This window comes from Leptonychotes weddellii, chromosome 3 (genome assembly GCF_054177405.1).
Source record: "Leptonychotes weddellii isolate Sample4059 chromosome 3, ASM5417740v2, whole genome shotgun sequence".
Classification (NCBI taxonomy): Eukaryota; Metazoa; Chordata; class Mammalia; order Carnivora; family Phocidae; genus Leptonychotes; species Leptonychotes weddellii.
Window position 1 is genome coordinate 63,176,796 of NC_138371.1, and position 14,877 is coordinate 63,191,672.

General features: G+C 37.9%; 1 long non-coding RNA gene across 2 annotated transcripts; it reads right to left on the reverse strand.

The window, feature by feature from the left end:
• Positions 1-878: 878 nt before the first annotated feature.
• Positions 879-5,494, reverse strand: LOC145720536 (uncharacterized). 2 transcript variants are annotated; one of them, XR_014143573.1, is made up of 3 exons: positions 5,359-5,494; positions 3,819-3,876; positions 879-1,272 (listed from the first exon to the last, which is right to left on the reverse strand). It is a non-coding gene; the product is annotated as an uncharacterized LOC145720536 (long non-coding RNA). The 2 variants fall into 2 exon arrangements; XR_014143574.1 differs by lacking the exon at positions 5,359-5,494 and adding an exon at positions 4,434-4,624.
• Between the last annotated feature and the right edge of the window lie 9,383 nt (positions 5,495-14,877).

The following is a 14,877-nucleotide window of genomic DNA, read 5'->3' on the forward strand; positions in this document are numbered from 1 at the left end:
ATATTGACACAAGAGAAATTTAAGTGTTTAATTTGGTTGTGTATATAAAATAATACTGAACCAAAGATGAGCATTTTTTCAACTTAAGTATTTCCTTCAAACCCTGTCTTCTGCTGTCTCTTATGAATATGCTTGTATTTTATTGTATAAACACATAGGATGAGTGGACTGTTGGATGGTTAGTTCCTTAATTTTGAATCCTTAACAGGCCATAAAATGATCATAATTCATCAAGCTGAAAGGATTTGTATAGTACTAAAAGGACCAAAACAACTGATATAGTGTTATGTTATCTTGGACAAGGTTGCCCACCTGAGATTAATAACAATTCAATACCACACCAATGTTTCCTTTTTTTCTTAGCATTTTACCCAGGTTTATAATTTCATGACTGTACTTCGCACAATTTATGCTAATAATTGTGATAACCTGTTGAGCTCAAAATTGCAACTTTTAAGGGATTTATCTCATTTGACAAGCATATCCCAAATCTTTCTCTAAGAGTGATGTTTCTTGTGTTTAATTAGACTATATGGTTTTTTCTATTGAAAGCTACTAACCTCGTGGAGAAGAAAGATCAGTTAAGGCCCTGAATTTTTTAGTGGACAACTTAGTTCGATGTTTTATTTTTATCACTCATTTATTTTGGGACAAAATGCAAAACTCAAATAACTGCAAGAAACAAACCAAAACATGTCATTCCATGTAGAATGCTGTGTTCCATGCAGGAGAGGAAAAAGAAGATAAAATGAAGGTAAAAAGGGAATAAATAGAAGCCAAATGAAACAGAAGCAAAGAGATTAAAAAGACAGTAACACTATAACACATAGACAAAGAAATAAAAATGAAGAAGGAAAAACAAATTTAACTGAGGGATATTCACACATCTAATAAATGACCAATTATTTCTTTTCTATTCATAAATATTTTTAAGTCCTACTATTTATAGGGTACTGTATTTTAGGCACTAATAATTAAAATAAGGCTCTTGCCCACAGGATTTTTTACTTAATAGTGAGAATCTTTTATTCAATAATGAGTAAAATAAGGATCTTGCTTTTAGGATTCACTTATACAGAGATTAGCCATGTTCATAAATACCAGCAGGGGAGACAATGACCGATGCTATAAGAGAAGGGAAGGAGAGAATTACTTCCAACAGGGATGGGAGACAGAAGATTGCCTTGGATTGTGGCATGTCCAGGAGATTTTTCAAAGTCCTTTTTAGAGTTTTCCCATCTTGGGGGTGGGGGCATTGAGGATGGATAGTATCTAGAGATAAGAAAAAGGAGAACACCTGATAATCCATAAAAGAAAATTTTACCATCAAATATGGTTAGAAAAGGAAGTCATTTTAACTCTGTTTAGAATAAAATATTTTTGCTTAAAGTATATAATAAGTTTGAAATATCTCACAGATAAACATGCCATTTGATTTAAAATATTACTAAGCTTTATTTACCCAAATAATTATAAAATAGTTAAACTAGGTTCACCTCCACTATAAGGGTTTGAGATGGAAATAAACGAGTGAAAAAGGATGCCAGCTTCTGATGTAATCATCATGAGAAAAGGTCAAGACTTCTCTAGATGGAACCAGAGGTGGGAGAAAGAGTGTGAGATGCCTGTGCTCTGGTCACATCCATCCTGGTCAAAAGATGTCTTGAGACTCAATCTTATTGTTCCAACATTCTCCTCAGCAACTGGCCCAGCAAGTCATTCTCTGGCCCAGGGAAGGTCACTACCTTGTAACCATCTGAGGAAAAGAATGCTTAGACAATCATTGTTTGGTCGGGGACAGATGGAAGGATGGATAGTTGGTACCACGTCCATCTTTGTTCACAATATTCAGTGATCAGGGTACTTTTTTAAAAAGGTTTAAAATATGCTTTATAATGAGGGCTCAATTTGACTACACTATGCGATTAGGCTAAGGAAAGTGTCTCCCAAGCAAGTCTGGCAGATAGTCTTCAACAAAGAGTGAGTTTTGGTAAGGAAGGAAATGGATGCAATAAGCATAGATGATCTTTAAATGGGTATTGTGAAAAAGATGAGAAAATTTTGAAAGGGAGTCCAAAGTTTTAAGCCTGTTGACAGGCTAAGGAGCAAGAGCCAAGAAACAGGGAGAGATTCAAGAATCAAAGGGAGAGGGGAGGGCATAACTGTTGCCACAGAAGGCATAGGAAGAAGAAAGGGCATGAAATCAAGAGCAAAAGAAAGGATGACAATTGGATAGAAGGATAGATACTTCTGCTGCTGTTGAAACAGGAAAAATAAATACGAATAAAAGATACAGTTTAGTGGAAAGGCACAAAAGTAGGAGGCTGGTGAGGTTTTTCTATTGGCATCAACCACTAGACTACCCACCAAGTTGGGCTTTAGATTTCAGGATGGACATGGGGACTTAAGGAAAGCAGTCAGGATTTTTAACATGCTTTGATGAATGGAAAATGATTAATTAGAAACTAAGTAAGAGGATTATCATGCAGTATCAGGACTGGCTGGTTTAGAAACAATAAATAAAACACCAATGATTTAGTAAATACTTATGTGCAGGATATTAGACTACATTTTGTTGTATTTATTCTTTGATATGTTAAAGAAAAAAATCAGAATGTTTAAAAGTCTGATGGACTCGAAAAGCTTTAAAATGTTACGTTTCCCCAAATAAAACTGGTCCTGTCTGTGACCTCTCAGCACAGGGTTGTATTTGTAAGAAACCCAATATCAATATCTCTTCAAAACTCCTCAAAATCATCCTGTATTCTTTTTTTATCTCCCCCACCCTTCCTCTCAAACTCTTCCTTTTATAATGTAAATCAACATGATTTTACTTGCTCATTTCTTTTCCTCTCTCTGTCCATTTATCCTAGGCTTTATAGATGCCTGAACCACACAGGGTGTTTTCCACCTTAGAAGTATACATTGGAAAGTGGGGAATTTTTTGTGAATGTAATTTTTTTGTTATCAATTTATTATCTGTCATCTCCAAATTCAACTTTTTTATATGGTCCCTAAACATGCATCTGGGCCCTTCGAGTATTTTTGCTTTGCCAGCTGGCATTGACATGAAACTTTGCCTGTAGAGGGTGCTGGAGAAACAATGCGGAAAGAAAGGGGTTTGCTTTCTGGTTCTCTGTGCGGGTGCGTCGCGAGCTTCTGCAAGTGTGGGTGGCTTCTCCAGCATCCAGTTCCTGTGGCACACGTGGCTTTCTCCAGCACCAGGGGCTTACATGGCAGCCAGCAGGACTCAGTGGCCAGCCACTGCATCTCTTCAGTTATGTGTACAGTGTCTCCATGAACACTCCCATGAACAGCTCTCCCTGGGACCCAGAGGGCACATTTCCATCAAGCTCCAGAAGACAGACTTCCAGCAAGTTCCTGTGGCACCCTGGCAAATTCTTTGCTTTCAATTACCTATGGCTGCTCTTTCCAATAACATCTGAATCTCAGCCTTGGGTTGCCTATCTCAGGCACAAGGGAACTGGCTGTTCCATAGCTCTGTTATTTCTGTATTCTTTTTTTTTTTTTGATTTGATTTATTTATTTGACAGAGAGAAAGAGCCCGCAACCACAGGCAGCGGGGAGCGGCAGGCAGAGGGAGAGGGAGAAGTAGGCTCCCCGCTGAGCAAAGAGCCCAATGGAGGACTCCATCCCAGAGCCCCAGGATCGTGACCTGAGCTGAAGGCAGCTGCTTAACCAACTAAGACACCCAGGCGCCCCTATTTCTGTATTCTTTAGAGTTCTTTTTACTTATTAGTTAATCTTCTGTTACTCTAATCCCATTGTAGTTAATAATTGTTTATATTAAATTTTACCTGTTCAAATTACTCTGTGGTTTCTCCCACCAGACTGGACTCACTCATGCAATCATATCTAAAGAAATATGAGAGTTAGTCCACAAGAAGTTACAATTTTCAAATATCAAGCTACTCTTATGTATAAACATTGTATTTCACACAGGAAATGACTCAAATGCATCTGACCTATTCTCTAACCAAATAACTTAGAAACAAGACAGAATATATTTCATAACTAGAAACTTTCATTTCCTAAATCCAAACAATCAGTTTTATAATGCCAAGAGCTGAACCACAAAATCCTATCTTACTTGAAAGACCATGTAATGGATTGTTGAGAGGATTAAATGAGAAAATGTCTGTATGATAGATTTTTTAATGACTTAACACTCTCATAATACCTCTCAGAGAAAGAGAACAATCTTTGTTTTAGAAGCCCCCTAATGTGTGTGCTTATTTTTGAAAATGGGACCTCCTTATAGCTCCATTGGCAAATTAATCAAAGAAATAGCTGAACTGTTTTTTGCATAAAACAGGATCAGTTAGAAGGAGCTAGAGAGGAAGGGAGAAACTGTTAATGTGAGAGAGAATCCCAGGAGCAAGGCAGGAGGCTACAGCCCAAGGAGAAATTACCAGCGGAAATTCCACCATCATTGTCCCAAAGCACCAGTAAATCTACTTCCGTACTTCAGTTGGAGTATTTGGCATCAGGGCAGTCTGGCAGAGCAACATGGAAACAATGAAGGGAAAGCACACACACAAGGAAAAGTGACTACAGAGAATTCCAGATAACAAATGTTGAACACATTTTACAGTGACTGACACAAAGAGAACATTCAGTAAATATTAATTTCTTTTTCCGATTTGAAGTATAAGGTGTAATCTCTGACCTTGGGGAACTAACCAATTGGTTGAAAGTTCAACTATGATAGGCACAAAATAATCAGAAAAAAAAATATGAGCATGCAGTAATCGTGTGGTATGCAAATTATAGGTATGATAGAATTCAGAAAAGTCAGGGATCAACAGAGAAAAGCTTCTGAATTAGAGTGAGTAAGGAATTTGAATAATGCCTGGGGTATAGTAGATGTTCATATTTCATAGTAATTTCAAAGGTAAGAAGAGAAGGAAGTGTATTGTAAGTGAAGGTAATAAGGAAGAAGGAAGAAGAAAAATGAACGTGCTTTGCATGTCTGTTGGAATGCCAAACCGAATCTGGGCTTGACTGGATAACCAATATGAAGCCGTTCTAGTTTTTTGAGCAGTAGAGCAACACATTGTAGAAAAGACGATCTACAAAGGGTTAGTGGACTAAATCATATTGAAGAGAGAAAAACTGGGAGGAAGTTGGAGCCAGTGAGTCTGAGGTGATGAACATCTGGACTTGGTTATTGGCAGCGAGAGTGGAAGCAATGAGTGATTCTGGCTGATGTTGAAATAAAATCACGAGCTGGAGAAATCGTGGCTGGTACGGAATTGATGGCAATAAACAGAATAAATACAAAAGTACAGCACAGTTGGTGATAGAAACAAATTACAAGTAATTTCTTTACGTTACCTTCTTTTTGCTTTCATTCTGACTCATGCCTCTGCTTGGTTGTCGCCTAGTGCCTCATGCGGGTCATATTCCCGGCATACAGGGGAACTATTCTACTGCACCCAAGAACCGGCTCCCGGGGTCCAGTTGATTTCTAATCCACCCACACTGATCACTGAGCTGTGGTGGGTACAATTCCCTTGTCCTGAGGAAAGGGTTTAAAATGAGCCAGAATCTCCCAATTTGTGAGTAAAGCAAGCATTTTTTTTTTTTTACTTCCCAGAGACTCTGGTTCTCAAGAAGGATGGTTACTTCCTACATCCATTCTCACTCTACCAATGGGGGCAAACTGGTTATACACCCCAGGTGCTATCTTGGCCTCTCAAGAACTAAATAAGGTGCTTTGGGATGGCCATTCTAGAAAGGCCAGGAAGTGAGTTTCTGAGAATGTGGAGGTTTCTGCACTCCCCATTCTATGGCCCTTTCCAATAATGCTTTGTCTTAGGCTGTGGCCTGAGATAATGACCCCTTTGTCAGACTTTAAGATTAGTCTAGACCAGCTCTATGCAATGAAAGTATAGGTAAAACACAAAACTAATTTGAAGTTTGTCAATGGTTACATTAAAAACGTTAAAAGAGGGCGCCTGGGTGGCTCAGTTGGTTAGGCGACTGCCTTCGGCTCGGGTCATGATCCTGGAGTCCCGGGATCGAGTCCCGCATCGGGCTCCCTGCTCGGCAGGGAGTCTGCTTCTCCCTCTGACCCTCCCCCTCTCGTGCTCTCTCTATCTCATTCTCTCTCTCAAATAAATAAATAAAAATCTTAAAAAAAAAAAGTTAAAAGAAACAGGTGAGATTAATTTTAATAACATATCTTAACTCAATATAGCTAAAATATTACACTGATATGTTACTAATATAAAAATTGTTGATAAGATATTTCATATCTTTTTCTCACCAAGCCTCCAAAATTTGGTGTGTATCTTATATTTTTAGCACATCTCAATTTGGACTTGCCACATTTTCAAGTATTCAATAGACACATGTGGCTAGTAGCCACTGCAGTGAATAGAGCAATTCTAAATTATTTTTTAAGACAGATATAGAGAAAATGCAGTTTAAACATTAAGTTCCAATTTCTTCTGGCAAGTTACTACCTAACTTTGAATTCTCTTATTTTCTTTTAATTCTCTGACATCTCTGCAGTCATGCCTATCTTTCTATCTGATGAAAACAATTACTTGTGAGAATACATAATAAACACCCATGGTTCTCTGCCCAGATCCCCTCTTCAGGGCCGGGGCACTCATGCCCCTGGGCTTGGGGATATGGCTGCCTCCCTCCCTGGGTATTACCTTAAGCTATGGGGAGCTGCCTTCTCAAAGATTATGTCCTCTTGGCGGTGGTCTAAAGCCAAATCACAGACTGATGAGGAGACACAAGCCTGTCCCCCTTTACTCCATTTGGGACAACTCTGAAGGGCCATCCCAACTCCTGAGGCCCCTGTAGGGTAGACTGGCCTTCCTTTGCAATAGTTCCACAGGTCAGTGTCTCCCTTTGCCCCATCTTGCTTTCTTCCCCTCCCTACAGGTGTTATCTCCAGAGAGCAACCTCTCTCTACCTCCAACCCTATCCACAAACTAAACCCTGCTTGCATCTCTCCACCTCAGAACCTGTTTCCATTAAGAGAGAATATAAAGTAGTAGCCTCTCTTCTGCAAAAGCAAAATTATAGGCAGTGTTTGAAGGGAGAAGAGGGAAAAGCAGGAGTCAGACTTTGGTTCATTTCTGTGTATTATAACTCTACTGCCTCACAAGTGAACAAGGCCAGAGCTCTCTCTGACCCTCCCTCTCTTTCATGTCTGTTCACTCTCATTTATTTTTCTTTTCCTATATCACATCTCACACAGAGGTCAAAGTGACAACTGAATCAAAGGTATGGTCAAAAATGGGACTAATCCTCATTGGGTTGAGAAGGGAAAAATCAATCCTGTTGAAGAGAGAAATCTAGATTCCCCCTCATCTTAAAACTTGGGTTTGTCTGCCACATTAAGGTCTTTGACTCTCAAATATCTAAATTATTCTCCTGGGGGATGTTGGCTTTTACTATTTCTGCTTTAGCCTTCTTCAATGACTTCATATCTCTGTCTTTCACACACACACACACACACACACACACACACACACACACACGCATATTCATTCAGATTAATGACAATTCATTCTGCACAGGATGGCTGATGATTCTGTTCCAGACATTAAAAAATCATAATAAATTGATTATTATTATAGGTAAGACCATTATAACCAAAAAAAGTGGAAGAAGGAAGCTGTCATTCCCATTATTTCCCCTACATCATAAGTCCCATAAATAAGATAAGGTAGTCAGTTCTTAGATGTGAATTGAGAGTTAGGAGACATTGATTCTCCATCTCATTTGGTCTCTTACTGAAGTTTTTTGTGGCTGGTTTAATATCTGAAGTATTCTACTATTTAATTGTTACATAGACTGTAACAATATAATGATTAAAGTGCTTTGTGTTCCCGAAAAACTTTTCTAGCCTGTACATTCAAGTTAGAAGATTGGATAAAATCTCACACAAGGTAGGCAATGTTTCTTTGCTTCAAAAAGCTTGCTGCCTCTTTGGTCTTGGTAAAATTCAGAGGGGTGGTAGAAAAGAATTGTAGAGCAGATGGGTATTTTCCTAAAGTATTCTAGAAAATATGTTTTTTCTTGAGTTTTTTATTGTGTCTATAACTAAGATATAACTATGTTAGAAATAATGAAGCCATGGAAGTTTCTGTGCTTCAACGAAATATTAGTTTTGACACTATGGTGATACCCAATACACAGCACTGAGAGGTCAGTGACTAAGAATTTTTCAAAGGAGGGACCTCACATTTAGTGAAGGACAAATTGTGGGGATCACAGTGATAAGGAGATTCTGGCATAAGTAATATTTCAGGCCCTGAAAATATATTTGAGAGTATGTAATAACACACATCAGCTATTTCTCTTAGTTGATTAAAAGCAAAACTAGAGCAAGCTGGCTTGCACTCAAGCATGACCCCTCCTGCATTCAGCAAAGGATCTTTTCTTTTGCCTTCCATTAGGAGATGAGTGAAGGGAATGTTTTTCCTTTTTCCTGTGATAGTAGGAATGAGGTTACTAAAGAATAAAGGAGCATTCCTCAGTATCACAGAAAAAGTTTCTTTAGCCTTCGGTATTCAAAAGAGAAATTGTGGGTTTGAGCTCATGCCTCACCGTAGCCAGTTTTTGTGGCCTTACATTGTGGGACAATAAATTAATGCCTGAGTAGCTTGTGTGGTCCTACAGAATCCACCCTCATCTGCTCTTCCTTTCTCTTGCCCGCAGCTTCCTTCATCCTTCTTTACAGCTCCCTCCCCTGTGATGATTCATCAGTGTGAACCTGGATGAGGAGACATCTGATGGTCCAGACAGAGCCCACAGGAACCCATACAACTCCTTGCCTACATCAGCGTAGCTTTGCCATTCAAATTTTGTGATGCCAAGCCATTCACCGAGAGCATGGCAGATCACTTGTCAAAAAATAGGTCCACAATTCTGGCATGCATGTGTGTGTGTGTGTGTGTGTGTGTGTGTTTTAAACTACAAGTTACTGGAAAAATGATCAGAGTGGAACACAACGTTGATTAGATTACGTGTTCTTTGAAATTTCACCAACTAGAATGTCAAAAAGAAGTGGACATGGAATTGTACTAATTTCTACTTTACTAATCCATAAAACAGATACTTCTCATAAAGAGCCAGTAATCTTTCCTCAGTTCTCAGGAAAAAATGACTGAATTGCTGCAGTAAAGTCTCCTATTACTAATTCTCCATGTTATAATGAACAACACTGAAAGGCACACTTAAGCAGTAGCACAAGGATTAAATGACCATTGTTAGATAACAATGGTTAATATCTGATTGTTTAACAATAATGAGCTTGACCCTTTACTGATCACACCTGGAGGTGTTCTCCTTGAGCATTATCTAGCTTGGACCCACTGTGAGCAGCAGGTGCGTTCCATATCATCTGTATCATTCATTCATTCATTCAGACAGCAATATTATTAAGCACCTATTTTATCCAAAGCATTGCTCCTATACCCTTATGATAAATTAGTGAAACAAACCAAAATGGAGCTATATGTGAGTGAAAGAGGAATAAACAGTAGAAATAATACATACATATGTCCAGATTATAGGATGTTGGGAAGTAGTAAAATCTATGGGAAAAAAAAGACAGGTAAACTAAAAAAAACCTGGACATTGAGGGGGGTCAATTTTGAATGACTGATTCACTCTCATTGAGAAGATAACAGTTGAATGAGAACTTCAGTCCATGGTGGTAATGTCGTTCCTATTTTCTCATCCATAAATCACTGCTATCATCTTTCCTGATACCATCTACTAGACACATAACCAAAAATTATGTGTAGGTTTAAAACTATATAGATCTCAGGTCAGGGCCAGTGATTTTTTTGTGATCCTATGTTAATAGGATTTATCTCTTGAAAACCTAAGAGACCTGGTCTTACTCATGATAGCAATAGGTAGGTTCCTTAATGATGTGACATGAGATGTGCTACTGAAAGTTCCGTATCCTCTCCCAGTTCCTTTACTGTTTTAAAATCTGCTTCTTGGGGTGCCTGGGCACTCAGTGGGTTAAGCCTCCTACTCTTGATTTCAGCTCAGGTCGTGATGTCTTGATGGAATGGCATACCAAGTGTGGGGTATACTGGGAGTGCAGTGGTCTGCTTCAGGATGAAGGAGTACTGTATCACTAAAGTTGTTTAGAATTACTGGACACAGTGGTAATAAAAAAGCAGACTGATTTTAGTGGCTTTTATTACTGTTTGTAAATATTTTAGAGATAATGTTTTCTTTTCTGCTTCCAGGAAAGACTATGCTCACCAAACCCCACCTGGTAACCCAATGCTTTGAAGCACATATTTCCAGAGTTTCTATTATGTATATATCTACATAAACTTTTCCTGCCTCTTCTTCACGAAAATGGGATTATACAACTAAACAATAGATTGTGGATGTTGTCCATGTCAATAAATGTAGACCTACATCATTCATTTTGATATGTTCCATATGGATTTGTCTAATTCCCTCTGGACGGGCTTTTAGATGTTTTCAGTTTCTCAATATTGTAAACTGAGTTTCAACAATAATCTTGTATTTGCAACTTTGTACACTTATCTAATGTCCTCCTTAAAGTACATTACCAGAGGTAGAATCACTATCTTGAAGGGGATGCATACTTTTTATATTTACTCCTCAACTGCACTCCAGAAAGTTTATAGTACTTCCCTCTATTATCAGCTGATTGGGAAAGGGCCTGCTCCCATTTTTAAATCCTTACCAATCCAAGAAATGAAAAAATCACATTTTTGTATTTTATTTTGCATTTCTTTGATGTCTAGCAACCTTTAACATTATTTTATAAATTTCTTTTTTTAAAAGATTTTATTTATTTATTTACTTGTGTGTGTGAGAGAGAGAGAGAGGAGGAGGAGGAGCAGAGGGAGAGGGACAAGCAGACTTCTGCACTGAGCATGGAGCCTGAAGGTGGCTCAATCCCAGGACCCCAAAATCATGACTCGAGCCAAAATCAAGAATCAGAGTCTTAACTGACTGAGCCACCCAGCTGCCCCTACTTTATTAATTTCTAATAATATTTGTTTTACATTTTTATAATTTGTAGATGGGCCTGGATAAACTTTATTTTTGCCCTTTACCCATTTTTTCTATTGTGCCATGGAACAAATGTTCCAAAAAAGGGGGGGAGATACTGAACATAGATGTCACCTACTATATCAGACTACTTAGTGAAGAAGACCTACTAATATCCATCATACGAATTTGCAGAAGTTTATTCTGAAATTATATGAAAAATCATATGGCTCTATATTTCTACTACTCTAAATATTCTTCTCCTACAATGTGTCCTCAATACTGTATGGAGGTGACAGGGCAAAATGTGTTATGTGTTCTACAATTCTTACTTTGCTCATCCAAGATGAGATCTCTCAACTGCTTGCTTTGCGAGATGAGGGCAGAAGTTTCCCTGCCCTTCTCTCTGTGTTTCTTCACCCTCCTCCACTTTCCAACTTCTATTCTAGATAAATCCAATTCTATTCATATACACATAATAAATAATTTTGACTGATAATTTCTGACTACAAAAAAAGCTTTTGTGATTTGTCCATAGTGAATTATAAAAATTTAAAACCAACAAACACTCAAATTATTGCGAATATGTAGGTATTGCTTTTGACCTAAAGAGTTTGGTCGGATTATGTTTCATCCTCTATGGGTCCAATAGTACTTTTTATGTTGATCAGTAGAGAATGTTCTTAAGATTCTACTTTTACATTCCGTCAACCGCCTCCATCTGTTATGTGACTATCGGGACTCTTGTTTATAAGTGGCATGAAAAACAACTCCAACTTAGAAAAAAAATCGTTACTCAAAAGAATAGATCTAACTTAAGAAATGGCAAGAGACAGGCACTCACGCACTCTTAGCGTCTGGTTTCCAAAGACCCGATTCACCATTTCTTGGTTCAGCTTTGTTCTCCTCTGAAAGGTGACTGTAGTACTTCACTCCCTCATTTTGCTGAAATACACCCTCAAGCTTCTTCCGAAGAAAGGATATTTGGGGTGGAAACTTTCTGAGTTCCCACTCATCTGAAAATATATTTATTTTATGCTCATGTTCGACTGGTTTCTTGCCGAAGTAGATTCTAGCTTGATGAACATTTTCTCTCAGGACTCTGAAAACAAGGCTCTGTCGTTTTGCAGCATCTAGTTGGGAGATGTTAAATTTGTTGTCAGCTTAATTCTTGCTTCTTTTGTAGAGGACTTGTTTTTCTTTCTGGAAGAATTCAGAATTTTCTCTTTGAAATTAATATTCTGAAATTACACAGTTATGTGTCTAGGTATGAGTCTTTTCTCACGTTTTGTGCTGGGCTTTTTGTGGGCCCTAAAGACATGTTTTCTTCTTCAGCACTGGGAAATTCTCTTGTATTTATTCTGTATAACCCCTATTCCTCTGCTTTCTTTGACTTTCTTCCTCAAACTCCTACTAATTGGATATTGAACTGGCTGGGTTTATGTTCTATGTCTCTTCTCTTCTACATCATATTATTCATCTTGTATTTCTCTGTTCAGAGAGATTTCCTCAATTTCATTCCCCAAAGCCTGTAATGATTTTTTTTTCTAATGCAGCAATCATATTTTTATTATGTTAGAGTTTGTTTGAATGTTACTTTTTCATAAACTGGCATCCAGTTGAATCTCACTGAGGATGCCAATTCAAGCTTTTTAAATTTTTTGTTTTTCATTTCAGCTTTATTGAGGTATAATTGACAAGTAAAATTGTGAGAATATTAAAGTGTACATCGTGGTAATTTGATATACGTATACATTGTGGAAGGATTCCTCCTATCTAGTTAATTAATACATCCATTACCTCACACATTTATCTTTTTTTGTGTGTGTGAGAACATTTAAGTTCTATTCTTAGCAAATTTCAATTACACAACACAGTGTGATCACCTGTAGTCACTACAATTTACATAGATCCTCAGACCTTACTTAGCTTATAGCTGAAAGTTTGTATTCTTTACCAAACTCTCCCTATTTCCCCCAGCAACCACTTTTCTACTAGAAACAGAGTAGAAAACTCTGTTTCTAGGAGTTTGAATTCTTTCCCCTCTTTTTTTTTTCTTTTAGTTTCACATATAAGTGATAACATGAAGTATTTGTCTTTATCTGTCTAGCTTATCTCACTTAGCATAATGCCCTCCAGGTCCATGTTTTTGCAAATGGCAGGATTCCTTCTTTCTTATTGATGAATAATATTCCACTGTACATATATGCCACAATTCCTTAACCTTTAGTCCATGGATGAACACTTAGGTTGTTTCCATATCTTGGCTATTGTGAATAATGCTGCAATGAACACGGGGGTGCAGATATCTCTTTGATATCCTGTGTTCATTTCCTTTGGATATGTAGCCAGAAGTGCAAGTGCTGAATTTAAGCTTGTTGTTTTCTGTTCTCAGAATTATCTCCATGGTCACTTTTTCTATTTTCCTTGACTTTTTTCCCCCTATTTATTCTTCTTAGTGTCTTTACTTTTTTTTTCATGTTTTAGGGTTTTGATTCTTCTTTTTAAAAAAAAAAAAGATATTATTCTTGTCTACTGCTTCTTGGTTTTTATAGCAGATGTAAGAATGATGTAAGAATGGAGAGACCCTACTATGCAGGCAGGGCTTGTTGGCTGATGGGTTTTGTTTAAGGAAAAGAGGTCGGGAAGCCAATAAGCTGGAGGACTGGATTTATTCTGTTGCACTGACTCCAAGACAGCCCCCCTAGTACCCTCCAGTAAGAGTTTAATGTGGCTTAAAATGAAATCTTCTATGTTTTTGCCTGGAATAAATGCTCAGCTGCAGAACTGTTCTGCATCCAAAGGTGAAGAGTCTATGTATGGATATCCAACTAGTTAGTACCCTTCATTACAACCCCATTCTCTTTCCTACCCTCAGTGGTAAGTGCTATCTCAGTTCTGGAACTGTTCCATGGAAGTTCCTTTCTAGGTGTGTCCCAGAGTGTCACTATTTCTTTTCTGCTTCATCCACTGATGACACTCTCCATTTCCTCCTTTGTTGCATGTCTTATCCTTTCCTGCCTTTATAATCAGTCTAACGGAGTTTCAGAAGGCAAAGAAATTGATGTATATGTTCAGTCTACCATCTTGAACTGGAAATTTCTTCAACTTTTTTATAAAATGTTTAGAATGTGACTCAGGGTGTTTCTTCCCCCTCCCCAAGTATTACCATAATTTGAGGTGAATTAAGTGCCAGATAGACATCCCAAATGGCACCAGAGCCTCTCACTCTTCTGCCAACTGCATCTCTAGTTACTTTCACTCCTTTCATCTACCTCAGCCACCCACCTCTGTATCTGCACAAGGATACTAGGCCTTGTCAGCACCTTGGACTCAAATCTTAAATTGAAACATGTTGCTTTCTGGTAACAACGTTTTTTTTAATTCCCACTCTATCACTCAGATACTACTACAAAATCTGCTTTTCGCCTCATCAAGATATGCAGCTTGTTAACCCATTTAATTTCTTCCCTTTGTTTCACCTCCTCCTAGATCCAGCCTCAATTACATATCCCATCACTGTACCTATATATGCTCTCCTGTCAGAATCTTAAACATGAACCAATCAAATTTTCTTATAGAATAAGACCTTCTGGGTTCATGTCCCATCTCTACCACCCACATGACTTATGAGCACGAGTCATAAGCTGTGTGACTTTGAAGAAGTTATTTAAATTTTCTGTGCATCCATGTCCTCCTCTTTAAAATGAGGATAATGATAGTGCTAATGTTCTGAGGATGAGATGAGACAGTTATATATAAAGTGCTTAGAAAAGACTCAGGCTTAAGATGTCCATCGACAGATGAATGGATAAAGAAGATGTGGTATATATA